Below are 27,894 nucleotides of genomic sequence, written 5' to 3' on the forward strand. Positions count from 1 at the left end.
GGTCAGACTGTCAGCAGAAGCATTCAGGCCGAATAGACTCTTTTTAGTTCCCCTCTTTCTCCTCCTTCTTACTCAATATCCTGAGGGCACAATAGAACTTTTCTTGTCTAAGTCAGCCTGGTGGGGCAGGGAGCAGGGAAGAGTGGCTCTCTCGACCATTGCCCTGAATGTCTCCCGGCCAGGGCTCAGAAAGTGCTACAGGGCTTGGATTCTACATGCCAAGCGGACACAACAGCCAAAAGTGAGTGAGCCCAGCCCCTGGCCCCAGGAAGACCTATTCAATGAGACCACCCTCCCACTTCATGCTTCAGGAGTTCAGGTAACAGCTCTATCCAGGTTTCCTTTTTCAAACCAATGTGTGATTTTTTTTTTTTTTTACAGAAGGAAAAGGTACCGCCTCCACATTCTGGCAGCACGGATTGTGCTGGCTGGAATCATTGACAGAAAAGCATGTTCTGTTGGCAAATAGCAGAAGAGGTGGACATCAGACACCACAACTCAGCCTCATTGTAACCAGAAGGGTGATAAGCAGATAAAAATGTGTCTGTCACTTGCTGTTTCATAACCGGATAGGGCCTGTCACACATGCCTGTTCCAAGCTCTGGTGCTGCTGGTATTAAATGAAGTAAGTCTTGAAACAAAAGCAGAGCCATGGTCCTAACTGGGCACAGACAATTGATTTCATCTTGGCTACTGACAAGCCTGTGCTTACCTTTTGATGAAGAGGAACAAACCTCACCTTCCCCCAAAGCTTAAGGAGCTGGCAGGAAGTGGGGATTCATGTGGAATTCCTACACAGACTAGGGAAAGGGGGCTCTGCTGCCATCAGCCCTGCCTTCTCAGAAGGAATCCTGGCAAAGTGGGACAAATGATGACAAACTGCTACAAGCCATCCGAGGAAATCTTTTCAGAGCAACCGGTACCTCCAAAATTTAGTTGGAGACTTTGGCCCACTTGTATGAATTGCTACCTCTCATGAAAAGAATCACAGGGCCTTTCCCCATCCCTCCCCCATTTTAACTAAACTTACAATGAGGTAATTAAAAGAAGAGCATAGGCCTCTTACTCTGTCTCCTACCAGCTGTGTGACTTTGGGCCAGCCACTTAACCTCTCTGTGCCTCAGTTTTCTCCTCTAAAAAAATGAGGATAATAATAGTACTTACCTCACAGGGTTGTAGTGAGTATAAAATTATATATACTTATTGTGTACTAATATATAATAAAAGATCATTAATATTTGCCACTTTAAATATTTTGGCATTAGGGATTATTCTGTGTAGAAAAATAGATAGGTTTATGAACACAAGGCAAAATCATGGCTGTGTTTTTCTGTCCATGCTGAGAAACTGTCAGGGGAGATTTTATGTTGATCAAAACATGTGCATGTACAAGATGGGGCACAAACTTCAGATTCTCATGCTCCAAGAAATTAATGATAAATGAAGGGCAGGAGGATGAGATTGTTCCTTCCAATAAAACCACATCTTTAAAAATGCTCCATTAAAGTTGATCATGAATGTCAAAGGAATCGCGGTGTATTCATGGGACACCGTGGAGAAGTTAGCCTTCTGTTTCAAACAGAAATATCTGGGAAGGACTCCATTTCTCTTGGGAAATTATTTTAAAAGTTCAAACCCATGGTGCCTGCATGTTATTTCCATCCATTTATTTAACTACCAGTGCACTTTAAACGTTTCCCAGCTCCTGTGGGAATCCAGAGGCCCCTTTCCTGGACTTGAAGTTCAGTAAAGGTGGTTTGGGGGGAAATTCTACATCCTTGAAAGTGATGGTGGCCTCATAGAGCAGTCACACTGCCACCTAGTGGCGCAGAAGCTGAGTGCAAGCGATTGCTTTGAAGCTTGTTCTAGCCTTACTGTGCCTTAAAACTCACGTTTTCTTTCTAGTACTGGAATCCCATGTTAACGAGAGAGGGAGAGAGGGAGAGAGACAGAGAGACAGAGAGACAGAGAGAGAGAGAGAGAGAGAGCACGCTCAGGGGGAGTAGACAAGACCTTTCATTGGTCTGAGGTGTTAGCACGGGCTGCCTCTGGGTGAACATTTCTAAGAACAAGGATGTGGGAGAGGACCGTAGCCTACTGGCAAAGTTAAGGCTGTGGTTCCAAAATCAAGATCTGAGTTTGAATGGGGGGTGGGGTCTGCCATTCACCAGCTATGGGCCTTGGGTGAATTACTGAACTGCCCCATGCCTTGGTTTCTTTTTCTATAAAATGGGGATAACAATAACGTCTTCATGGTTTATTACGAGCTCCTAGCAAAGAAGGCAATCCATAGCATTATCTATTGTCATTAGTTTTTATTTTATTTATTTTTTTACATCTTTATTGGAGTATAATTGCTTTACAATGGTGTGTTAGTTTCTGCTTTATAACAAAGTGAATCAGTTATACATATACATATGTTCCCATATCTCTTCCCTCTTGCGTCTCCCTCCCTCCCACCCTCCCTATCCCACCCCTCCAGGCGGTCACAAAGCACCGACCTGATCTCCCTGTGCTATGCGGCTGCTTCCCACTAGCTATCTACCTTACGTTTGATAGTGTATATATGTCCATGCCTCTCTCTCGCTTTGTTACAGCTTACCCTTCCCCCTCCCCATATCTTCAAGTCCATTCTCTAGTAGGTCTCTGTCTTTTTTCCCGTCTTGCCCCTAGGTTCTTCATGACATTTTTTTTCTTAAATTCCATATATATGTGTTAGCATACGGTATTTCTCTCTCTCTTTCTGACTTACTTCACTCTGTATGACAGACTCTAGGTCTATCCACCTCATTACAAATAGCTCAATTTCGTATCTTTTTATGGCTGAGTAATATTCCATTGTATATATGTGCCACATCTTCTTTATCCATTCATCTGATGATGGACACTTAGGTTGTTTCCATCTCTGGGCTATTGTAAATAGAGCTGCAATGAACATTTTGGTACATGACTCTCTTTGAATTATGGTTTTCTCAGGGTATATGCCCAGTAGTGGGATTGCTGGGTCATATGGTAGTTCTATTTGTAGTTTTTTAAGGAACCTCCATACTGTTCTCCACAGTGGCTGTAACAATTTACATTCCCACCAACAGTGCAAGAGGGTTCCCTTTTCTCCACACCCTCTCCAGCATTTATTGTTCCTAGATTTTTTTGATGATGGCCATTCTGACTGGTGTGAGATGACATCTCATTGTAGTTTTGATTTGCATTTTTCTAATGATTAATGAAGTTGAGCATTCTTTCATGTGTTTGTTGGCAGTCTGTATATCTTCTTTGGAGAAATGTCTATTTAGGTCTTCTGCCCATTTTTGGATTGGGTTGTTTGTTTTTTTGTTATTGAGCTGCATGAGCTGCTTACAAATTTTGGAGATTACTCCTTTATCCATTGACTCGTTTGCAAATATTTTCTCCCATTCTGAGGTTTGTCTTTTGGTCTTGTTTATGGTTTCCTTTGCTGCACAAAAGCTTTGCAGTTTCATTAGGTCCCATTTGTTTATTTTTGGTTTTATTTCCATTTCTCTAGGAGGTGGGTCAAAAAGGATCTTGCTGTGATTTATGTCATAGAGTGTTCTGCCTATGTTTTCCTCTAAGAGTTTGATAGTTTCTGGACTTACATTTAGGTCTTTAATCCATTTTGAGCTTACTTTTGTGTATGGTGTTAGGGAGTGATCTAACCTCATACTTTTACATGTACCTGTCCAGTTTTCCCAGCACCACTTATTGAAGAGGCTGTCCTTTCTCCACTGTACATACCTGCCTCCTTTATCAAAGATAAGGTGACTATATGTGCGAGGGTTTATCTCTGGACTTTCTATCCTGTTCCATTGATCTATCTTTCTCTTTTTGCGCCAGTACCAAGCTGTCTTGATTACTGTAGCTTTGTAGTATAGTCTGAAGTCCGGGAGCCTGATTCCTCCAGCTCCGTTTTTCGTTCTCAAGATTGCTTTGGCTATTCGGGGTCTTTTGTGTTTCCATACAAATTGTGAAAGTTTTTGTTCTAGTTCTGTGAAAAATGCCAGTGGTAGTTTGATAGGGATTGCATTGAATCTGTAGATTGCTTTGGGTAGTAGAGTCATTTTCACAATGTTGATTCTTCCAATCCAAGAACATGGTATATCTCTCCATCTATCTGTATAATCTTTAATTTCTTTCATCAGTGTCTTATAATTTTCTGCACACATGTCTTTTGTCTCCTTAGGTAGGTTTATTCCTAGATATTTTATTCTTTTTGTTGCAATGGTAAATGGGAGTGTTTTCTTAATTTCACTTTCAGATTTTTCATCATTAGTGTATAGGAATGCCAGAGATTTCTGTGCATTAATTTTGTATCCTGCTACTTTACAAAATTCATTGATTAGCTCTAGTAGGTTTCTGGCATCTTTAGGATTCTCTATGTATAGTATCATGTCACCTGCAAACAGTGACAGCTTTACTTCTTCTTTTCCAATTTGGATTCCTTTTATTTCCTTTTCTTCTCAGATTGCTGTGGCTAAAACTTCCAAAACTATGTTGAATAAGAGTGGTGAGAGTGGGCAAACTTGTTCCTGATCTTAGTGGAAATGCTTTCAGTTTTTCACCATTGAGGACGATGTTGGCTGTGGGTTTGTCATATATGGCCTTTATTATGTTCAGGAAAGTTCCCTCTATGCCTACTTTCTGTGGGGTTTTTATCATAAATAGGTGTTGAATTTTGTCGAAAGCTTTCTCTGCATCTATTGAGATGATCATATCGTTTTTCTCCTTCAATTTGTTAATATGGTGTATCTCGTTGATTGATTTGCATATATTCAAGAATGCTTGCATTCCTGGAATAAACCCCACTTGATCATGGTGTATGATCCATTTAATGTGCTGTTGGACTCTGTTTGCTAGTATTTTGTTGAGGATTTTTGCATCTATGTTCATCAGTGACATTGGCCTGTGGTTTTCTTTCTTTGTGACATCCTTGTCTGGTTTTGGTATCAAGGTGATGGTGGCCTCGTAGAATGAGTTTGGGAGTGTTCCTCCCTCTGCTATATTTTGGAAGAGTTTGAGAAGGATAGGTGTTAGCTCTTCTCTAAATGTTTGATAGAATTCGCCTGTGAAGCCATCTGGTCTTGGGCTTTTGTTTGTTGGAAGATTTTTAATCACACTTTCAACTTCGGTGCTTGTGATTGGTCTGTTCATATTTTCTATTTCTTCCTGATTCAGTCTTGGCAGGTTGTGCATTTCTAAGCATTTGTTCATTTCTTCCAGGTTGTCCATTTTATTGGCATAGAGTTGCTTGTAGTAATCTCTCATGATCTTTTGTATTTCTGCAGTGTCAGTTGTTACTTCTCCTTTTTCATTTCTAATTCTATTGATTTGAGTCTTCTCCCTTTTTTTCTTGATGAGTCTGGCTAATGGTTTATCAATTTTGTTTGTCTTCTCAAAGAACCAGCTGTTAGTTTTATTGATCCTTGCTATCGTTTCCTTCATTTCTTTTTCATTTATTTCTGATCTGATTTTTATGATTTCTTTCCTTCTGCTAACTTTGGGTTTTTTTTCTTCTTCTTTCTCTAATTGCTTTAGGTGCAAGGTTAGGTTGTTTATTCGAGATGTTTCCTGTTTCTTAAGGTAGGATTATATTGGTATAAACTTCCCTCTTAGAAATGCTTTTGCTGCACCCCATAGGTTTGGGGTCGTCAGGTCTCCATTATCATTTGTTTCTAGGTATTTTTTGATTTCCTCTTTGATTTCTTCAGTGATCACTTCGTTATTAAGTAGTGTATTGTTTAGCCTCCATGTGTTTGTATTTATTACAGATCTTTTCCTGTAATTGATATCTAGTCTCATAGCGTTGTGATCGGAAAAGATACTTGATACCATTTCAATTTTCTTAAATTTACCAAGGCTTCATTTGTGACCCAAGATATGATCTATTCTGGAGAATGTTCCATAAGCACTTGAGAAAAATGTGTATTCTGTTGTTTTTGGATGGAATGTCCTATAAATATCAATTAAGTCCATCTTTTTTAATGTGTCATTTAAAGCTTGTGTTTCCTTATTTATTTTCATTTTGGATGATCTGTCCATGGGTGAAAGTGGGGTGTTAAAGTCGCCTACTATGAAGGTGTTACTGTCAATTTCCCCTATTATGGCTGTTAGTATTTGCCTTATGTATTGAGGTGCTCCTATGTTGAGTGCATAAATATTTATAATTGTTATATCTTCTTCTTGGATCGATTCCTTGATCATTATGTAGTGTCCTTCTTTGTCTCTTTTAATAGTCCTTATTTTAAAGTCTATTTTATCTGATATGAGAATTGCTACTCCAGCTTTCTTTTGGTTTCCATTTGCATGGAATATCTTTTTCCATCCCCTTACTTTCAGTCTGTATGTGTCTCTAGGTCTGAAGTGGGTCTCTTGTAGACAGCATATATATGGGTCTTGTTTTCGTATCCATTCAGCCAGTCTGTGTCTTTTGGTGGTAGCGTTTAATCCATTTACATTTAAGGTAATTATCAATATGTATGTTCCTATTCCCATTTTCTTAATTGTTTTGGGTTCGTTATTGTAGGTCTTTTCCTTCTCTTGTGTTTCTTGCCTAGGGAAGTTCCTTTAGCATTTGTTGTAAAGCTGGTTTGGTGGTGCTGAACTCTCTCAGCTTTTGCTTGTCTGTAAAGGTTTTAATTTCTCCATCAGATCTGAATGAGATCCTTGCTGGGTAGAGTAATCTTGGTTGCAGGTTTTTCTCCTGCATCACTTTAAATATGTCATGCCACTCCCTTCTGGCTTACAGAGTTTCTGCTGCAACATCAGCTGTTAACCTTATGGGGATTCCCTTGTGTGTTATTTGTTGTTTTTCCCTTGCTGCTTTTAATATGCTTTCTTTGTATTTAATTTTTGACAGTTTGATTAATATGTGTCTTGGCCTATTTCTCCTTGGATTTATCCTGTATGGGACTGTCTGTGCTTCCTGGACTTGACTAACTATTTCCTTTCCCATATTAGGGAAGTTTTCAACTATAATCTCTTCAAATATTTTCTCAGTCCCTTTCTTTTTCTCTTCTTCTTCTGGAACCCCTATAATTCGAATGTTGGTGTGTTTAATGTTGTCCCATAGGTCTCTGAGACTGTCCTCAGTTCTTTTCATTCTTTTTTCTTTATTCTGCTCTGCAGTAGTTATTTCCACTATTTTATCTTCCAGGTCACTTATCCGTTCTTCTGCCTCAGTTATTCTGCTATTGATCCCATCTAGAGTACTTTTAATTTCATTTATTGTGTTGTTCATCGTTGCTTGTTTCATCTTTATTTCTTCTAGGTCCTTGTTAACTGTTTCTTGCATTTTGTCCATTCTGTTTCCAAGATTTCGGATCATCCTTACTATCATTATTCTGAATTCTTTTTCAAATAGACTGCCTATTTCCTCTTGATTTGTTAGGTCTGGTGCATTTTTATCTTGCTCCTTTATCTGCTGTGTGTTTTTCTGTCTTCTCATTTTGCTTATCTTACTGTGTTTGGGGTCTCCTTTTTGCAGGCTGCAGGTTCGTAGTTCCCGTTGTTTTTGGTGTCTGTCCCCAGTGGCTAAGGTTAGTTCAGTGGGTTGTGTAGGCTTCCTGATGGAGGGGACTAGTGCTTGTGTTCTGGTGGATGAGGCTGGATCTTGTCTTTCTAGTGGGCAGGTCCACGTCTGGTGGTGTGTTTTCGGGTGTCTGTGGACTTATTATGATTTTAGGCAGCCTCTCTGCTAATGGGTGTTCCTGTCTTGCTAGTTGTTTGGCATAGGGTGTCCAGCACTGTAGCTTGCTGGTCATTGAATGAAGCTGGGTGCTGGTGTTGAGGTGGAGATCTCTGGGCGATTTTCGCCATTTGATATTATGTGGAGCTGGGAGGTCTCTTGTGGACCAGTGTTCTGAAGTTGGCTCTCCCATCTCAGAGGCACAGCACTGACTCCTGGCTGCAGCACCAAGAGCCTTTCATCCACATGGCTCAGAATAAAAGGGAGAAAAAGTAGAAAGAAAGAATTAGTAGAAGTAGAAAGAAAGAAAGGAGGGAGGGAGGGAGGAAGGCAGGAAGGAAGGAGGGAAGGAAGGAAAAAAAGAAAGAAAGATAAAGTAAAATAAAATAAAGTAAGTTAAAATATAATAAAGTTATTAAAATAAAAAAATAAGAGAAAAAAATTAAAAACAAACCAAAAAAAAACAGATGGATAGAACCCTAGGACAAATGGTAGACGTAAAGCTATACAGACAATATCTCACACAGAAGCATACACATACACATTCACAAAAAGAGGAAAAGGGGAAAAAATCATAAATCTTGCTCTCCAAGTCCACCTCCTCCATTTGGGATGATTCGTCTTCTATTCATGTATTCCACAGATGCAGGGTACATCAAGTTGATTGTGGAGCTTAATCCGCTGCTTCTGAGGCTGCTGGGCGAGATTTCCCTTTCTCTTCTTTGTTCTCACCGCTCCCAGGGGCTCAGCTTTGGATTTGGCTCTGCCTCTGCGTGTAGGTCGCTGGAGGGCGTCTGTTCTTCGCTCAGACAAGACAGGGTTAAAGGAGCCGCTGATTCGGGGGCTCTGGCTCACTCAGGCTGGGGGGAGGGCGGGGCACGGAGTGTGGGGCGAGCCTGCGGCGGCAGAGGCCAGAGTGACGTTGCATCAGCCTGAGGCGCGCCGTGCGTTCTCCCGGGGAAGTTGTCCCTGGATCCCGGGACCCTGGCAGTGGCGGGCTGCACAGGCTCCCCGGAAGCGGGGTGTGGATAGTGACTTGTGCTCGCACACAGGCTTCTTGGTGGCGGCAGCAGCAGCCTTAGCGTCTCCCGCCCGTCTCTGTGGTCCGCGCTTTTAGCCGCGGCTCGCGCCCGTCTCTGGAGCTCCTTTATGCAGCACTCTTAATCCCCTCTCCTCGCGCACCAGGAAACAAAGAGGGAAGAAAAAGTCTCTTGCCTCTTCGGCAGCTCCAGACTTTTCCCCGGACTCCCTCCCGGCTAGCCGTGGCGCAGTAACCCCTGGAGTCTGTGTTCACGCCGCCAACCCCAGTCCTCTCCCGGCGCTCCAACCGAAGCCCGAGCCTCAGCTCGCAGCCCCGCCCGCCCCGGCGGGTGAGCAGACAAGCCTCTCGGCCTGGTGAGTGCCAGTCGGCCCTGATCCTCTCTGCAGGAATCTCTCCGCTTTTTCCTCAGCACCCCTGTGGCTGTGCTCTCCCCGCGGCTCCGAAGCTTTCCCCTTCCGCCGCCCGCAGTCTCCGCCCGTGAAGGGGCTTCCTAGTGTGTGGGAACCTTTCCTCCACAGCTCCCTCCCACTGGTGCAGGTCCCGTCCCTATCCTTTCGTCTCTGTTTATTCTTTTTTCTTTTGCCCTACCCAGGTACGTGGGGGGTTTCTTGCCTTTTGGGAGGTCTGAGGTCTTCTGCCAGCCTTCAGTAGGTGTTCTGTAGGAGTTGTTCCACGTGTAGATGTATTTCTGGTGTATCTGTGGGGAGGAAGGCGATCTCTGCGTCTTACTCTTCCGCCATCTTCCCGGAAGCCTGTCGTGACTATTTTTAAAAGGAAGATGCTGTAGAAGCTGATGTCTCCCAGGTCAGGTAGCACAGGACAGTGGACCCAATGGACGAGCAAACCAGATTCTGGTTCTGCCACTAAGTAGCCGTGTGACTTTGAACAGATCACTTACCCTGTCTCCTTTCCTGTAAAATGAAGAGCTTGAATTCACTGATGTTTAAGGTTATTTTCTTTCTCAAACACTGTGAGTCTAAGGTAAGTCTTCCCATTAAAATTGGCCCACCTTTAAGGCTCATTTTGATCTTTCCTTTTACCAAAGCCCAGGGGCAAGCATGTCCCAGGCATTTATTTCTATAGTTGCTGACTGATGAGAAATAGAGATTGGAATTGTCTCTGTATCAGTCACCAGGAATAGACCAAGTACATGTTTGGGCAGGGATGAGAATCCAAAGGGAAATCCTAGAAGCTGAAGAATATTCCCCCATCAGAAGCTGTTCTGGGGTTTCTCTGATACATTTGGAGGGTTCAGAACTTGCTTTGTTTTTTAATCTCTGCTAACTAGCCTCCTTACATGGACAGGAAACCAGCAAAACCACTGAGCTGTATAAATTCAATATATACTTTATTAGTAGTATTGCCAAGTCTGTGCCACCAATGTTGGTTCAACTAGTACCTGATCTTTCTTCCAAGAGCACGTTAAATGCCACCAAAGCTCACCTACTGCATATGACGAATTCCCCACTCTGCTGTTCTAAGCCAGGGGCCATCCCAGCATGGACACCTTGCTCTGGGGTGGTAACAAATGGTGGCTCAGTAAACGTAATCATGAAACAAGACTTTCTGCCCTTCATCCTAAACCTCATCCACGCAAGTGCTTGGACATTTATAGAAATACAGAACAAAGGCATTTTGAATCTTTGTGAGGGTGGGTGTATTAATTTCTTGTGGATCCTATAACAAATTATCACAAACTAGGTGGCTTACAACAATAGAAACTTACTCTCTCAGAGTTCTAGAGACCAGAGTTCTGAAATCAAGGTGTTGACAAGGCCATGCTCCCTCCCAAGGCTTTAGAGGAAAATCCATTTTTTGCCTCTTCCAACTTTTGGTGGCTGCCGGCATTCTTTGGCTTGTGGCTGCGTCACTCCAAGTCTGCCTCTACCTTCACATGGCCATCTCCTCCTCTCTTGTATTTTCCTCTTCTGTATCTTATAGGGACACTTGTGATTGGATTTAGTGCCACCTAGATAATAGGATGATCCCCTCACATGATTCTTACATCTGCAAAACCCCCTTTTTCAAATAAGGTCACATGCACAGGTTCTGAGACATGGACATATATTTTGAGATTGCTACCATTGAACTCACTTAGTGAGCATAGAAGATAGAGGGGAAATTTAGAAAGACAAGCAGCCAACATCTGCACCCCAGTTCTATTCACCCATGCCGAATCAGGATAGCCCCGAAAGATATACCAGTCCTTGCCATTGAATTTCTGCAACTCTGTTAGCAGGAGTTGATAAATAAAGATGTGAGGATAAGAGCAAGAGGGATCCAGGATCCCAATGGTTTTGCATCATTTTTCTACTTAAATACACCAGGGGACTCTACACCCTCCCATTTGTAGTGGCTGGGCTGGTGATTCTCCATAAAGAAATTTTTAGAGAAACAAAGCAGGATGCGTTGGGACATTTAGCATGTGCAGCTTGAAAAAATCTCCAGGGTGATTCTATCACACCCTGTGCTTCTTGCCTTCCTCTTTCCTTGTCTTCACCTCAAAGAGGACATCCAAAATACCTTTATTTACCTTATCAGTCAAAAAATAACTTTAGCCAGTGACAAATATGCTTGTACCTCTCAAGTCATTTTTATTGTTTTTATTCATATTAGAAATTTAACATTGGTCCATTGTTACATTTTAGCCACACTTATATGTAAGTCATTTAATTTTTTCTAAAAGTTAAAAAAAATATTTTGAATCAAACAAAATTTCATCTGGAGTGTAAGATGTTTACATGAAAGTTTGATCTTATTGAAATGCCATTTTCTCCTCCCTTTTGAGTCATTTTCTTTTTTGTTAAATTGAAGTATAATTGATTTACAATACTGTGTTAGTTTCAGTTGTATAGCAAAGTGATTTGGATATATATATATATATATATAATATATTCTTTTTCAAATTCTTTTCCATTATAGGCTGTTACAAGATATTGAATATAGTTCCCTGTGCTGTACAGTAAAGCCTTGTTGTTTATTTTGTACATAGTGGTGTGTACCTGTTGATCCCATACTCCTAATTTATCCCTTCTCCCCCTTTTCCCCTTTGGTAACCATAAGTTTGTTTTCTATGTCTGTGATTCTGTTTCTGTTCTGTAAATAAATTCATTTTTATTATTTATTAGAACATATAAATGATATCATATGATATTTGCCTTCCTCTGTCTGACTTACTTCACTCAGTATGATAATCTCTAGGTCCATCCATGTTGCTGCAAATGGCATTATTTCATTCTTTTTTATGGCTGAGCAATATTTCATTTTATACATATATATATACATTTATATATATACATACATATGTATATATATATGTATATATATACATATATATACATTTTATACATATACATATATATATATTTACATACATAGATATATATATATATACATACCACATCTTCTTTATCCATTCATCTGTTGTTAGACATTTAGGCTGCTTCCACATCTTGGCTATTGTAAATGGTGCTACAATGAACACTGGGGTGCACCACCCCCTCTTCCCCCCCTTGGTATCCATAAGTTTGTTCTCTACATCTGTGTCGCTATTGCTCCTTTGCAAGTAACTTCATCTGTACCATTTTTCTGGATTCCACATATAAGCGATATTATATGATATTTGTTTTTCTCTTTCTGACTTATTTTGCTCTGTATGACAGTCTCTAGGTCTATTCACGTCTCTGCAATGGCACTATTTCATTCCTTTTTATGGCTGAGTAATATTCCATTGTATAAATGTACCACATCTTTTATCCACTCCTCTGTTGATGGACATTTAGGTTGCTTCCATGTCCTGGCTATTGTAAATAGTTCTGCAATGAACATTGGGGTCCATGTATCTTTTTGAATTATGGTTTTCTCCAGGTATATGCCCAGGAGTGGGACTGCTGGATCATATGGTAGCTCTCTATTTAGTTTTTTGAGAAACCTCCATACTGTTCTACATAGTGGCTGTATCAATTTAAATTCCCACCAACAGTGTCGGAGGGTTCCCCTTTCTCCACATCCTCTCCAGCATTTATTGTTTGTAGATATTTTGATGATGGCCATTCTGACTGGTGTGAGGTGATACCTCATTGTAGTTTTGATTTACATTTCTTTAATAGTTAGCAATATTGAGCACCTTTTCATGTACCTGTTGGCTATCTGTATGTCTTCTTTGGAAAAATGTCTATTTAGGTCTTCTGCCCATTTTTTGATTGGGTTGTTTGTTTTTTTGTTATCGAGCTGCATGAGCTGTTTGTATATTTTGGAAACTAAGCCCTTGTCGGTTTGCAAATATTTTCTCCCAGGCCATAGGTTTTCTTTTGCTTTTGTTTATAGTTTCCTTCATTGTGCCAAAGCTTATAAGCTTGATTAGGTCCCATTTGTTTATTTTTGCTTTTATTTCTATTGCCTTGGAAGACTGACCTAAGAAAACACTGTTACCATTTATGTCAGAGAATGTTTTGCCTGTGTTCTCTTCTAGGAGTTTTATGGTGTCATGTCTTATACTTTAGTCTTTAAGCCATTTTGAATTTATTTTTATGTATGGCTTGAGGTATTGAGTCATTTTCACTTTGCTCTTGCAATCAGTGTAACTTAGAAAAAAAGAAAGAAAACATCTCACTGTGGGAAAATATAAGATCAATTTTTTCACATCAGTTCATATCCATCTTCAACCTCATTCAGGTAATAAACTTTAAACTTCAGCCAGGTGAGCAATCAACACCATCCCCAGGGGACAGTGGATGAGCCAGAATGGCGCCCCAGGTCCCTGAACTGACAATTGGATGACTCATTTTATGGACTCTAGGGGCAGCTGTTTGCTGGAAAGAGGCACTAATACAGTCACCTGCCTAAAACCCCACCCCCACACCAAGACACCCTTAGAACAAATATCAAAAACAGCAAGGAGCATTGTTTGTCTTCTCTTAGTTGTTTCCCCTTTCCAAGTTGCCTGTGATGTTGCAAAGTCAATCAAGATGTTCTGGCCAGAGCTATACACCCACTACACCTTGTTCTGTCTCCTTGTTCATCTCATCCTATGGGTAGAACAAATGTTAACACATCACCTGACATGATTAGGGATTCTTGGACAGAAGGTAAATTATGAGAGTTTGGTGGAAAATTTTTGTATCAGAAAAGGAAACTAAAAAGTTTTGTATGTGAGCTGAGAATTTAAACTCCAAACACTAACTACACAAGAAAGAAAGAGATCCACTAGAGGGAAGACAGCAGAAGCAAGAAGAAATACAGTCCTGCAGCCTGTGGAACAAGAACCACATTCACAGAAAGACAGACAAGATGAAAAGGAAGAGGGCTATGTACCAGATGAAGGAACAAGAAAAAAACCCAGAAGAACAACTAAATGAAGTGCAGATACACAACTTCCAGAAAAGAATTTCAGAAAATTGATAGTGAAGATGATCCAGGACCTCGGAAAAAGAATGTAGGCAAAGATGGAGAAGATGCAAGAAATGTTTAACAAAGACCTAGAAGAATTAAAGAACAAACAAACAGAGATGAACAATACAATAACTGAAATGAAAGCTACACTAGAAGGAATCAATAGCAGAATAACTGAGGCAGAAGAACGGATAGTGACCTGTAGGACAGAATGGTGGAATTCACTGCTGCAGAACAGAATAAAGAAAAAAGAATGAAAAGAAATGAAGACAGCCTAAGAGACCTCTGGGACAACATTAAACTCAACAACATTCACATTATAGGGGTCCCAGAAGGAGAAAAGAGAGAGAAAGGACCGAGAAAATATTTGAAGAGATTGTAGTCAAAAAGTTCCCTAACCTGGGAAAGGAAATAGCCACCCAAGTCCAGGAAGCACAGCGAGTGCCATACAGAATAAACCCAAGGAGAAACACACCAAGACACATAGTAATCAAATTGGCAAAAATTAAAGACAAAGAAAAACTATTGAAAGCAGCAAGGTAAAAATGACAATAACATACAAGGGAACTCCCATAAGGTTAACAGCTGATTTCTCAGCAGAAACTCTACAAGCCAGAAGGGAGTGGCATGATATACTTAAAGTGATGAAAAGGAAGAACCTACAACCAAGATTACTCTACCTGACAAAGATCTCATTCAGATTCGATGGAGAAATCAAAAGCTTTACAGACAAGCAAAACTAATAGAATTCAGCACCACCAAACCAGCTCTACAACAAATGCTAAAGAAATTTCTCTAAGTGGGAAACACAAGAGAAGAAAAGGACCTACAAAAACAAACCCAAAACAATTAAGAAAATGGTCATAGGAACATACATATCGATAATTACCTTAAACGTGAATGGATTAAATGCTCCAACCAAAGAACACAGTCTTGCTGAATGGATACAAAAACAAGACCCTTATATATGCTATCTACAAGACACGCACTTCAGACCTAGGGACACATACAGACTGAAAGTGAGGGGATGGAAAAAGATATTCCATGCAAATGGAAATCAAAAGAAAGCTGGAGTAGCTATACTCATATCAGATAAAATAGACTTTAAAATAAAGAATGTTGCAAGAGACAAGGAAGGATACTACATAATGATCAAGGGATCAATCCAAGAAGAAGATATAACAATTATAAATATATATACACCCAACATAGGAGCACCTCAATACATAAGGCAATTGCTAACAGCTAAAAGAGGAAATTGACAGTAACACAATAATACTGGGGGACTTTAACACCTCATTTACACCAATGGACAGATGATCCAAAATGAAAATAAATAAGGAAACAGAAGCTTTAAATGACACAATAGACCACATAGATTTAATTGATATTTATAGGACATTCCATCCAAATACAGCAGAATACACATTCTTTTCAAGTGCGCACGGAACATTCTCCAGGATAGATCTTGGATCAGAAATCAAGCCTCATTAAATTTAAGAAAACTGAAATCATATCAAGCATCTTTTCTGACCACAATGCTATGAGATTAGAAATGAATTACAGGGTAAAAAACGTAAAAAACGCAAACACGTGTAGACTAAACACTACGTTACTAAATAACCAAGAGATCACTGAAGAAATCAAAGAGAAAATCAAAAAATACCTAGAGAAAAATGACGGTGAAAACACGACGATCCAAAACGGTTAGAATGCAGCAAAAGCAGTTCTAAGAGGGAAGTTTATAGCTATACAAGGCTACCTCAAGAAACAAGAAAAATCTCAACTAAATAATCTAACCTTACACCTAGGGGAACTAGAGAAAGAAGAACAAACAAATCCCAAAGTTAGCAGAAGGAAAGAAATCGTAAAGATCAGAGCAGAAATAAATGAAATAGAAAAAAGAAAACAATAGCAAAGATCAATAAAACTAAAAGTTGGTTCTTTGAGAACATAAACAAAATTGATAAACCATTAGCCAGACTCATCAAGAAAAAGAGGGAGAGGACTCAAATTATAAAATTAGAAATGAAAAAGGAGAAGTTAGAACAGACACCGCAGAAATACAAAGCATCCTAAGAGACTGCTACAAGCAGCTCTATGCCAATAAAATGGACAACCTGGAAGAAATGGACAAATGCTTAGAAAGGTATAACCTTCCAAGACTGAACCAGGAAGAAACAGAAAATATGAACAAACCAATCACAAGTAATGAAATTGAAACTGTGATTAAAAATCTTCCAACGGGGCTTCCCTGGTGAGGCAGTGGTTGAGAGTCCGCCTGCCGATGCAGGGGACACGGGTTTGTGGCCCTGTCTGGGAAGATCCCACATGCCGCAGAGCCGCTGGGCCCGTGAGCCATGGCCGCTGAGCCTGCGCGTCCAGAGCCTGTGCTCCGCAACAGGATAGGCCACAACAGTGAGAGGCCGGCGTACCGCAAAAAAAATTAAATCTTCCAACAAACAAAAGTCCAGGACCAGATGGCTTCACAGGTGAATTCTATCAAACATTTAGAGAAGAGCTAACACCCATCCTTCTCAAACTCTTCCAAAAAATTGCAGAGGAAGGAACACTCCCAAACTGATTCTATGAGGCCACCATCACCCTGGTACCAAAACCAGACAAAGATACTACAAAAAAAGAAAATTACAAACCAATATCACCGATGAATATAGATGCAAAAATCCTCAACAAAATACAAGCAAACAGAATCCAACAATACATTAAAAGGATCATACACCGTGATCAAGTGGGATTTATCCCAGGGATGCAAGAATTCTTCAATATATGCAAAGCAATCAATGTGACACACCATATTGCAAACTGAAGAATAAAAACCATATTATCATCTCAATAGTTGCAGAAAAAGTTCTTGACAAAATTCAACACCCATTTATGATAAAAACTCTCCACAAAGTGGGCATAGAGGGAACCTACCTCAACATAATAAAGGCCATATATGACAGACCCACAGCAAACATCATTCTCAATGGTGAAAAACTGAAAGCATTTCCTCTAAGATCATGAAGAAGCCAAGGATGTCCACTCTCACTGCTATTATTCAACATAGTTTAGGAAGTCCTAGCCGTGGCAATCAGAGAAGAAAAAGAAATAAAAGGAATACAAATTCAAAAAGAAGAATTAAAACTGTCACTGTTTGCAGGTGACATGATACTATACATAGAGAATCCTAAAGATGCCACCAGAGAACTACTAGAGCTAATCAATGAATTTGGTAAACTTGTAGGATAAAAAATTAATGAACAGAAATCTCTGGCATTCCTATAAACTAATGATGAAAAATCTGAAAGAGAAATTAAGGAAACACTCCCATTTACCACTGCAACAAAAAGAATAAAATACCTAGGAATAAACCTACCTAGGGAGACAAAAGACCTGTATGCAGAAAACTATAAGACACTGATGAAAGAAATTAGAGATGATACTAACAGATGGAGAGATATACCATGTTCTTAGATTGGAAGAATCAATATTGTGAAAATGACTGTAGTACCCAAAGCTCTACAGATTCAATGTAATCCCTGTCAAATTACCAGTGGCATTTTTTATGGAACTAGAAAAAAAGTCTTAAAATTTGTATGGAGACACAAAAGACCCTGAATAGCCAAAGCACTCTTGAGGGAATAAAACGGAGCTGGAGGAATCAGACTCCCTGACTTCAGACTTTAAAGCTACAGTAATCAAGACAATAGAATTACCATATGATACAGCAATCCCACTACTGGGCTTATACCCAGAGAAAACCGCAATTCAAAAAGACACATGCACCCCAGTATTCATTGCCGCAATATTTACAATAGCCAGGTCATGGAAGCAACCTAAATGCCCTTTGACAGATGAATGGATACAGAAGATGTGGTACATATATACAATGAAATATTACTCAGCCATAAAAAGGAACAAAATTGGGTCATTTGTTGAGACGTGGATGGATCTAGAGACTGTCATACCGAGTGAAGTAAGTCAGAAAGAGAAAAACAACTATCGTATATTAACGCATATATGTCAAACCTAGAAAAATGGTACAGATGAAACAGTTTGCAGGGCAGAAATTGAGACACAGATGTAGAGAACAAATGTATGGACACCAAGGGGGTAAATCCACGGGGAAGGTAGTGGTGGGGGTGTGATGAATTGGGCGATTGGGATTGACATGTATACACTCATGTGTATAAAATTGATGACTTATAAGAACCTGCTATATAAAAAAAAAATAGAAAAAACCTATTTATAAAAAAGAAGGAAAGTCTTGATCCTATAATGTATTAGGGAAAACCAGGACTTATCAAAAACTCTGGCTTTAGATCTCCTTTCTACCATGTGCTTGAACTCCATTTACCTTTCTGTAACAATAAGAATTTACCAGGCTTTTGGGAAGATCAAAAGAGATATTATATACGGAATTTTTTAAAAATGTGATTAATAGTTCTAATAATAGAATTAGTAACGGGTGTAAAATACCAAACTCCAGAATGTCTTTTGTCAGATATACGAGTGTTCACAGAAAAATATTGAGATCATTTATAGCCTGGAATAAGCAATCTTAGTAAAGCACAGACTTTAATCTAGATAATGGCAAAGTGCCACATACTAGAACTAGCACATAAGCAAGGAATCACCAGTACCCTCAGGAGGGAATGATGGAATGCATGAATGAGAGGGTATGTGGAAACCCAGAGTAGCTGAAGTCATGTAACACCCTGGAAAATTGAGGGCCCCTGGGAAAAGAGGGTGGCTAGGTGTTAAGATCAGGATATACACCATGGAAAGGTTGAAATTGAGAATATCACAGTTTTAATGAGAAAAGGTGCAACTGACAGTAGAGCCCCGTGATGACAAAGGTGAGAGAAATTGTTCATTTCATGGCAAAGTCTTGTTACTGTGACTTATAGGAGAGAAAAAGTGAGGTCAGAACTGTGAGGTGATTATATTATTTAATCCTGATTACAAAATACTGAATGCATTTTCTTCCACATTCAAAAGGAGAACAAATAGAATAAAAATGAGTTGGGGAGAGGTGTGGGGGAAGGATTCCACATATTTTGTAGACTGAGGTTTCAAATATCAACCATCTCTGTGTGGGGAATCTTCCATAGCCCTCCATTTCTTTTTTCCTTTTTTTTAAAAATAAATTTATTTATTTATTTTTGGCTGTGTGGGTCTTCTTTGCTGTGCACAGGCTTTCTCTAGTTGCGGCAAGCGGGGGCTACTCTTTATTGCGGTGAGCGGGCTTCTCATTGTCGTGGCTTCTCTTGTTGCGGAGCACGGGCTCTAGGTGCGCGGGCTTCAGTAGTTGTGGCACGTGGGCTCAGTAGTTGTGGCTTGCGGGCTCTAGAGCACAGGCTCTGTAGTTGTGGCTCGCGGGCTCTAGAGCACAGACTCAGTAGTTGTGGTGCACAGGCTTAGATGCTCCGTGGCATGTGGGATCTTCCCGGGCAAGGGCTCGAACCCATGTCCCCTGCATCGGCAAGCGGATTCTTAACCACTGAGCCACCAGGGAAGCCCCACCCTCCATTTCTTATATCTAGTTTTTATTTTCCTCAAATCACATTCTGGATCCCTCGCTGATGAGCTGCCGCCCCCTGTCTTTTTTTTATTATTATTATTCAAACAGAAGTCACAAAAATTATAATCATCCTCATCAGTTTACTCAGTCCCATGTAATTTTTGTTTTTCATCTTGATCTTTTGTTAGTGCCGCCCCCTGTCTTGATGGGCTTGTTGAAATCTTCCTTTTCTAAGCAGTTCCCTTCACACAGATCTTTTCACACGTTGGGAAGGAAGTGTCTAGAAAACCCCAGAGATGGCCTCCTCTCCCCCCCCATCCCCGGCACTTTCAGTTTCTAGCTTCTCGTCAACTGCAGAAAGGAACTCAAATCCCGGGCTTGGGGTCAAGGTGTGTTTTTGTGTGTTGAGAGGGATCTGGGGGCTGGGAAAAAAAGAGAGCAGGGCATTTCTATCTTATTTTTCCTATGCCAAGGAGTATCTTTCTCAGCCATCAAGAATGTTTTATTTCAAATTTCATATGTTTTTAGCAAAGTGAGTTTTCTTTTGCTGGTTTATACTCCTTTTATATGAAAATAGAATAACCATTAGAAATAGTAGATGAAAATAAGATCTCTTTGAGGTGACAGAGTTGGAGGTACAGGAAAAATGAAAGGACTTATATTGTATTATGATGTGCATATTAAATATTATCCTGAGATCCAAATAAGACCCTAGGAAGAGATCTATGAAAATACTTCAATTATCTACAAGTTCATTAGACAAAATGTAAATTCCTCCGAGCTTATCCTCTGATTTGGTATAGTTTATGCAGGCTAAGTGAATAATATCATAAGCAAATGTAAGATAAATTTGCCATAAATGCTATATAAAATGGAATAACAAAAACACATGGCGTCAGGACTGTTTGTTGTTCTATATTATCTACATCCTATCGCCATTCCATTAGCATCAAGAAGTCAAAAACTTACAGCAGAACAAATTTCAGAAACACATAGAAAGTCATAGGTAATTTCCTCATCCATTAATGGTTAAGCCATCAGAGACCATGCCAAAGTCAAAACTGTATTTGTGCAGGAGCTATTTGGTCAGATGACCAGGAAGAGGTTTGAAGGTTCTAATTTGTAGAATGATGGTGATTTTCAAGCCTGTCTTTGAAGACAAAGGGTACCCAAAAGCCTAACTGATCAATATGCCTAGAGAGTTCAAGGTGCCACAGCATTTGGGAGGTGGGTCTTTACTGGTTAAATTTACCAGTAAAGTTTTACCAGCTTTAAGTTGCTGTGTGACCTGGCTTCCTCTACTTCAATTCACCCTGGAAGAGAGAACCCAGTAGGAACCAGGAAAGAGTGCAGAGCAGCAGGTGCCAGAGATCCCAGAAGAGGGAATGATGATACACAGTGACAAATGCAGAGGTTTTCTGCTAAGATACCCAGGCCAGCCTCCTGAGGACAAAAGGCCACACTGACCTGCGTCAAGGAAAGCCATGCACACACAGCTCCGGGAGAGACCCCACTCATGCCAGGTGTTTTCTTCCTACTATATTTCACCTCACAACACGAGGTTGGGGTGGTCTGCAGTTCCCTCTCCACCTTCATAAGTCACTGACAAAAATGTAAGGGGTTGTCACAGTCGGGGCTGCCACCACTTCTCCCACTGCCAGTTCCTCCTCCCTACGCTTTGCCCAGCCTGCAGCAGCCCGCTCCCACCCCAAGAACTCAATTTGTGGTGAGAAGCACGTTCCCACATCCTGTTGAAGAGGGGCCTGATGCTCCCTTCAGCATCAGAGGCTCAGCCAACTGGAATCCACCACAGCCCATTCGCCATGAAGTAAACATTCCGTTAAGCAAGGAACTCTCGAGGATAGATTCATGACTGGGTTCAATGCTCCTTAAGAGGCTAAGGAAATCTTTTTTCCTACTTTCATCTGTGTGATCAGTCATGAAGAAATTCAAGTAAATTCAGCCTGTCAGCCATATGTTTAATAGCGATTATGGAAAGAAATGTGCAGGCATTATGGGAGTGCTTATTTGGGTATGGGGTGGCAGAGTGGGGTTGTTTTTGAGGAAGAAAATAAAACCAGGTCCCTGCTTTTACATCTCCTTAAGAAAACAGGGTACACACATTAAATACATAAATTATGATTCATTAAGTACCTAAATATTTAGACAGTGTTAACAGGGATGAAAAAAAGTTTACTGCAGTTTCAGTGTCTAGAGTGGAGCTTGCCATCTACTATCTTGTGAAGCATTGTCATAAGTACTGTGTTTTCAACCATTAACTCTATCTTGACAACCAAAAACAATTAAAGTCATTTTATTACATAATTTCTAACAATAGAAGTTCTAAGAAAATTTATTTTCAGACAAAAATAATCCCCCTCCCCCCAAAAAATCCCTTTTCCAAGTTTACTGGGTATAGCAGATCAAGTCACTTTGAAGAGAAAAGACAACTTATCACTCTGTGTGTGTGTGTGTGTGTGTGTGTGTGTGTGTATGTGTGTGTTGGGAAGTGGGGGAGGGCTTGGCTTGGTCATGAGGAATATATCTGTTGTTTTGTTTTCTTTAATCTAGGCAGTATAAATCCATGATGCTAAATACTACTATTGCTCTATGAAAGTTTGAGCTGCTTGAGTCTATTCCACATTTTCACCAGCCTGCTTCCTACCTCAAGGATGGTAAATGTATCTGGCTTAACAGAAGAACTATCTTTTCTGTCTTTTTGCTATACCTCTGGTCAATCCTGGGCTGAGTGGATCCTAAATTTGAATAACGTGAGCCATCACCTCAGCAGAAGCTGTGTTCTCCCATGCAGCACGCCACCCTCACCTGCCTTCTCTCCTCTTCTACCCGTGCTGGGCAGGACTAGGGCGGGCTTCCTGGAACAGTTTCCCACTACATATGCATCTCCTTGCACCCTGATGCCACAGATGCTGCTCTACCTGGGGTTCTGTTCTGGACAGTGGTGGCAGTGGTAGGAACTAATTTTGTTCTGTGAGAAGCACTAGCAATTCAGACCAAATAAATCATGAGTATTGACAAGTTATCTCAACATAGCAATAAAAAAAAAGAAAACCTACACATGGTAGAATTGATCAATGATGAAAGAAAGAAAGAACAAGGAGAGTCAGAGAGAGAGAGGGAGAAAGAGACCAGTTTGGATAAACTATTGTTATTTACCAACTCCTTCATGATTAAAAGCATTAGATGCAATCAAGTGAAATCATTTTCTTCTCTTATTCCTTGGGCTCTATTTAGGAAAGAATAACAGCATCCATAAGAGTGGTTCATTCTCCCCATGCTTTAATTACAAAAGTGACACTAACACATATTAAGGAGGTAAAATTAGGCTCAAAGTTATTTTAAATTCATTAGTTACCCACGATTCATGGGTGTTTTATTTCTTTTGTGCTTCACAAATGAAACTTTACGAAGATGAGACTTTCAAAGACAAGGAACTTTGAAAACAATCTAGTGATAGTCTTTTGTATTATTAGTTTCTCTACAGTTACTTGTAGGTTTTAGAGTGTATTACATTATAAAAATTAAAAGCAGAATTTGTGGTAAGATATTTCCAATTATTCAGGAGCAAGAGGATTAGCTCAGGGATTCTCAATCTCAGCACTACTTCGACTGATAATTCTTAGTTTCGGGGTCTGTCCTGGGCATTGTAAGATGTTTAGCAGCAGCCCTGGCCTCTATTCACTAGTTGTCAAGAGCACTTTCTCAATCCACCATTTCAATCAAAGATATCTCCAGACATTGCCAAGATTGCCCCAATTTGAGAACTGCTGCATTAACCTGATGCTCAGGATATATTTAAAACCAAACAAAATCCAGTTACCAATGTTGTTAATTTTCCATATGAAAATATGTAGATGAACTAGCTGCAAAAGAAAACATTTTCTTGATGTGTAGTTTCTTGATGTCTGTCCTAAATGCCATCTCAGCCTTTGTTTAAGTATGTACTTGATTTATTGCCTTTATGTAAGTTGCTGAAAGCAAAAAAGATTTTCTGGAATCTGGAGTTGTTAACTAGAAGTACAGAGGATATAGCTAAAGCATTTTTGCATCTTCCCAGGCACTGTGAAAAGCACGTTAAATTTATGTTAGTGAAGGTATATAATTCTGAGGAAGGGGAAAACATGGGGGCTAAAGGAAATTCATTTCTGTCAAGAGCATCTCTACAATTACACCTGTATGATTATAGAGCGATGCATGGGAGTAGTTTTGGCTAAACATTGTTCAGACATTCTCTGACTTAAAATGGTTTGATTTAGGATTTTTCAACGTTATAATGATGCAATATGCATCTACGAAAAACCGAACTTTGATCTTTTCCCAGGCTAGCAATATGTGGTACGATACTCTCTCGTGATGCTCACAGCTTCCAGTCAGCTGTGCAATCATGAGGGTAAGCTACCCATATACTTGCAGCCATTCCATCCACATACAACCATCCTGCTTTACTTTCAGTACAGTATTAAATAAATTACCTGAGGTATTCAACACTTTGTTATAAAATAGGCTTTGTGTTAGATGATTTTGCCCACCTATAGGCTAATGTAAGTGTTCTGAGTACGTTTAAGGTAGGTTGGGCTAAGCTATGATGCTTGGTAGGTGAGGTGTATTAAATGCATTTTCTCTTTAGGATATTTTCAACTTACAATGGGTTTATCTGGATGTAACTATCATAAGTGGAGAAAGAGCTGCACAAACTCATTAACAGCTGGAATTAATAACAATTTGTTCAAATAAATTTGGAAAATAAATTTCAAGTAAATTTCAAGATAAAATGTTTGTTCTACTTAAATATCTTAAACTCTGAGATCTCCTAGATTGTGAAATGCCTCTTCTTAAGAATAAACAGAAGGCCCATCTTTAAATCATTAAAAGTTAAAGAGGTCCTGCAAATTAATGTAAGGGGTTAGTAAGGGAGAAACTGGATGTAAATTATGTGAGAACTCTCTGTACTATCTTCTGAATTCTTCTGTAAATCTAAAACTGTTGTAAGAAATAAAGAAATTAAGTCTATTTTTTAAGAGATGGTGCAAATAATATGCACTGATATGGATCCAATTATCAAGGGGGAAAAAGGAGAATTAATATTGAAAATATTTAACAGCTGGAATTGCACAGGCACCAAGCAATCAGAGTGGCTGCTGACCACACATCCAGCTGAGCTGGTGTGTAGCAACTTAGTATCGGTTCAGGAAAAAAGCAAGGTGCAAAGCAGGGGTTTCCATTTGTGCAAAAAGCAGGGACAGAAAGGATGTGCGTGTGTGTTTATTTTTATATATTTGTATATGCACAGTTAGAAATATACATAAAAACTGATAACAGTGGTTGACTGACTCTAGAGAGGAACTGGGTAAATTCACCATGTAATTATTGTTTAAAGCAGGTCAATTTTGAGAGTAAAAGGGAGCATTATTAATAATTATTCCAGAACAATAGGCATGAACTTGTACTGTACTGATAAGTCAGTATTTATGATCCCCATAGAACTGGGGCATGAGGGCTTGGAGGGTCAGGGTTTAGAGCAGGCTTACTTTTCCCTTTTTCATGAAATACATTGCTCTTACCCTCTTTTAAACTTTTTTAGAGTAAAAAGAGCCCTAGAAAATGGAATGAAATGAGAATGAGAGAATGTCAAAAAATTTTTAATCATTTTGCCTTTCTATCATTATCATAAAGAAAGAAATCTAGCTATTAAGATTAAGGGAGAATCTGGGTGTTGAAAATTTTATCTGATAAACTTATTAAGAGTTGTAACAACTAAAACCCACTAAAGCTAAGCAGTCAGTATAAGAGATTAAATAGTTGTAGAGTTCAAGCTATTGATTTACGAGACATATTAGTAAGTTCAGATGCTGTTACTGTTTCTTCAACGTGTCCTACATAGGAACCTGTGGCTCTTTCTTTCCCTGTCTTTCAATATACAGTTGAAAGTTTCAGAGCGGGGGAAACCAAACTCAAACATCATAAACTCTATGATGTTATCCAGCAGTATGTTTGTTTCAGTCATATTAATTTAAAATTAAGATGCAACATTAATGATTGTAACTTCAGAATTTGGTCACCTGGAGAAATGATGTTATGTGACTAGTGAATTAGAAAAAAAAAAATTCATGATGGCAGACAATCCTTGGATATATATTACATGCAATTCTTGATCTAAGAACTTTACATGCATTCACTCATTTAATCCTAATTAAAAAACAAAACCCGGTGAGAAATAGGTACTCATTATTCTCATTTTATAGGTAAAGAACACTGAGTTTCAGAGAGGTTAAGTAATTTGCTTGATCACACAGCTAGTGAGTAGCAAAGTCAAGGCTGGAACCCAAGTCAATGATTTCAGAGACGTTGCTATTAACCATGATACTGCACTGCCTCCTGGTTTTGAGTTGGCATCTGGGACTTAAATTCCAAATCAACCACTTCCATATTTTCTAAACTAAAACCAGGGTGTGCAGTTTGACAATGTGTTAGTGTGTCTCATGGATTTCCCCCCATGAAATCCAAGTTGTGAAGTTGTTGTGACTAAATAAGATATCACTTAAATCCTTTAGTTTCTGTTTTGTCACCAATGCAGTGAGAGACGTAGAATAGATAATTTCAAAGTCTTCACTTTCTTTGTAAAAATAGGAAACCCTCCCAGGTTCCAGGCATTCTTTAAAGTGCCTTACAGATATTGATTTCTTTTAAAGCCCTATGACACGACTCTTTATTCCCTTAATAGAGGTGAGCAAACTGAGGCCCAGGGCGCTTATATACCTCACGTTACAGTAAATAGCTGATCAGACTCAAAACCTGGCTCCCTAGTCGATGCTCTTAACCACTTTACTCTGCAGCCTCTTATTCTGGACTAAACTATAGATCTAGAATATAAATGACAAAATATAGAGTGAGTCTAGAATAAAAGATTCTTCCCTAGAGACAGACTTTCTTCCAGGTGGGGAGAAAATTTTTGTATTGATACTTTTTTATGCATCTTGTGTTAAGGTTTAAAGTCCTTTGCAGCTATAATCTCCCAGGAGGCACAGGGTGGGATCCGTCTTCACCTGTTCCCTCTGCCAGCACCCAAACTCTCCCTGGTTCTGCTGCCTTCCTGCCTATTACCTCCGGGGATTACTTGAGGATTTGAGAAAATCATGGGGATAAAAAAAAATGGTCAAAGGAGGCAAGGTAGAAAACAAGATATTTTCAGCAACTTGGATGCAGGGTAGTAAATTAAAGAAGCAAAACCAAGCTGGAAATTGCTCCTTTCACCTCATTTTTGCCTCCTGCCTAGGTTGCTTACCCCAGTCCTGAAAGACTATAGTTTGGTGTGGAGAGAAACTCTTGCTGAAGGGGCCATTTCTTTTAAAATCACCATTCACAGTATTCATCTCAGTGCCAACCTGAACAATTTCCCAAATATATTAGAATCCCGAGAGTTCTATACAAAGGGGAATGAGACAGTTTCTGGACTTTGGAGCCCGAGACAGACCTGAGTCTGCACCCCTGTCCTCACAGTTCCTGGCTGTGAGCCCTTGAATATGCTACTTAACGTTTCTAATAATAATTTCCTTACATTGAGCCCAGGCTGAGGGCCAGGCAGGCACTTTACAAATTCTATCTCTAACACACATGACAATTCTGGCAGATATGCTCTCTTATCCCCATTGTACAGATTGTGCAACTGAGGCCCTGCTAATCAACTAGGATTCCAACCAAGTTCCCACGCTCTTACGTGATGTCCTCCTGCAGTTTCAACCTCAATCCTCTTTCCTGTGACATGGAGTTAAATAATGCCATCATCCAAAAGAATGAGATGAGGCGACATAGATAACTTGCCTGGTTCAGAATCAAGCACACGTGTTTACGTGCTAAACGGTGGTTCTTAGTATTAGGAAAGGAAGTAATACAGGGGCATGTAGCAGGGCCTGCTGTGCTACATGAGTTAAGAGGAGGGAGCAATTCCTCCCAACCGGACAGGATCTGGTTTTGTAGTATCTGAGTGGGGCCTTGAGAGAAGAAATACGCTTAGCAATGACAGGTGAGGATAGGAAGCAAGAAAACGTTTTCTAGGTGAATTTTAAGGCAAAAAATGGAAACTGTTGTGGCTACCTGTGATTTTTTTTTTCTAAGCCTCAGATTTTCAAATATTCCTAAAAGAACTAGAAAAGTTCAACTCCTGGCTTTTGAGAGAAAAAGCAAACCCACCATGAATTCTTACAGGTTACATGGGAT

At 39.7% G+C, this 27,894-nt stretch overlaps 1 protein-coding gene across 1 annotated transcript in view; it reads left to right on the forward strand.

Annotated features, from left to right (window-relative positions):
* Positions 1 to 222: 222 nt before the first annotated feature.
* The window catches only part of FYB1 (FYN binding protein 1), a 133,585-nt gene continuing 105,913 nt past the window's right edge, over positions 223 to 27,894 (forward strand). Inside the window, exon 1 of the mRNA XM_060009561.1 lies at positions 223 to 319. The gene's annotated coding sequence lies outside the window, so the exon portion shown is untranslated. The remainder of the gene's footprint in view (positions 320 to 27,894) is intronic.

This window comes from Delphinus delphis, chromosome 3, assembly GCF_949987515.2.
Source record: "Delphinus delphis chromosome 3, mDelDel1.2, whole genome shotgun sequence".
Taxonomy (NCBI): Eukaryota; Metazoa; Chordata; class Mammalia; order Artiodactyla; family Delphinidae; genus Delphinus; species Delphinus delphis.